The sequence below is a fragment of the Otolemur garnettii genome, unplaced genomic scaffold (assembly GCF_000181295.1).
Source record: "Otolemur garnettii isolate 467f Iridium unplaced genomic scaffold, OtoGar3 scaffold00013, whole genome shotgun sequence".
In the NCBI taxonomy this organism is placed as follows: domain Eukaryota; kingdom Metazoa; phylum Chordata; class Mammalia; order Primates; family Galagidae; genus Otolemur; species Otolemur garnettii.
This window is the reverse complement of record NW_003852408.1, coordinates 1,118,394-1,120,279: the sequence shown is the minus strand read 5'-3', so window position 1 is coordinate 1,120,279 and position 1,886 is coordinate 1,118,394.

Genomic DNA, 1,886 nt, shown 5'->3' with positions numbered 1-1,886 from the left:
CTCTATCCTTCCCTTAGTTTTCTTTTTTTTTTTTTTGAGACAGAGTCTCAGTTGCCCTCAGTAGAATGCTGTGGCCTCATAGCTCACAGCAACTTCAAACTCCTGGACTCAAGTGATTCTCTGGTCTCAGCTTCCCAAGTAGCTGGGACAACAGGCACCCACCACAACTCCTGACTAGTTTTAGAGATGGGGTCTCACTCTTCCTCAGGCTGGTCTCGAGCCAACGCAATCGGCCCGTCTCGGCCTCCCAAAGTACTAGGATTATAGGTGTGAACCACTGCACTCAGCCTAACACCCGGCTATTTTTAGAGACGAGGTCTCACTGTAGTTCAGGCTGGTCTCAAACTCCTGAGATCAGGCAATCCACCTGCCTCAGCCTCCCAGAGTGCTAGGATTACAAGCCTGAGCCACCTTGCCTGGCCCTGGCTATATTAATCTTGGTAATTTTTTTCTTCTTTTAGAAACTCCAGTCATATGACACTTCATTTAGCTTATTCTTTCTTTTAAAAGAAGAAAGTTTTAATATTGCTTAATATGCCGGAAATGCCAAGCAGAAAATAACTAGTATATTCACACCTAGCTTTAGGTGGTAGATTTGCCTCTTACCAAAGCCATTGATCTATGAGAGTAATAATGATGATTCTGAAGACTATGACCGACTATTTTATTTATGCTGAATCCTTGTAAGGAAATTTCTTAACCTTATGCCTAACCCTAACCCAGATTCTCCATGCTGAGGTTTAACCTATACCGAAGTAGTTCTGAAGAAACTGGGAGGGCAGTATAATTCTACAATGGATTAGGGGAGCTCTGAAGTCCACATTTCTGCAGATTATTGACACACAGCTGCCTTCTTTGACTAGTGTAGGTATGGGCCTTCCTGGAAACAAAAGGATAAATGAAATGAAACTTCAATACAACTATGTAGTTTCTTGTTGACACCCAAGTTGTTTATAGAGTATATATATCACTGTTTGAGGAAAGATTTCCTGGTTTGTCGCCTAAGCATTGGATCTTGCTTTGTCCTTGTCTTCATTCGGAATAAAGAATGAAATTGTGTCCTGATGCCACCCAGGACTCACATCACATCACCATCTTTGGGCTGAGGAACAGATGTCTCGTTTTGGACATTGATTTTGGGAATTGACAAAAACTGGAATGCTTGTTTGGCAGTCTTACATTTTTTCTTTAATTCAGTTAGCACATACTAGTGGATTTAGTAATACTCTTTTAAAAAAAAACTATTAACTGCAAATCTGCTTCTTATTCTAAGAGGTAGATCATTAACTTGTAAATGTTGCTGTTTGAAAGAGGGGAATACTAATGAAACTAGTATAAACATTGCCCAAAAGAATGAATTTATCATACTGGGTCCCAGTATTTAATCCCTGCCATTTGAAAAAAAAAAGGAAAGTTACCTGCAGAAAGCCTGGTGATGAAGAATATTTTAGTGGTCATAATACTAAATGTGTAATGAGTGACATAGTATATTGTCACCTGTGTACTGTGTTATCAAATTAAACTGAGAATGGCGTAATTGATAATAAGGAACTTCTGATTTAGAAGCACCAAATATATAGACAATTTCCAGGGAATGAAAAGCAGTAGGAAATCAGAGCCTCTCAGGAAACTTTAGGGAAGTTAGAGCTTCCAGACAAGTAGAGGGTCTGGTTTTTTCCTACCAGAGTTACCAAGCAGTCACCAGGGACCTTTTCTTTGTGGAACATCACCCTGAGAGACTGTGTACCCTTTGTATCACATTTCCCCTATTTAACCCCAAATTCTTTTTTTTTTGAGACAGAGCCTCAAGCTGTCACCTTGGGGAGAGTGCCATGGCATCACAGCTCAACCTCTAACTCCTGGGCTCAAGCAATTCTCCTGCCTCC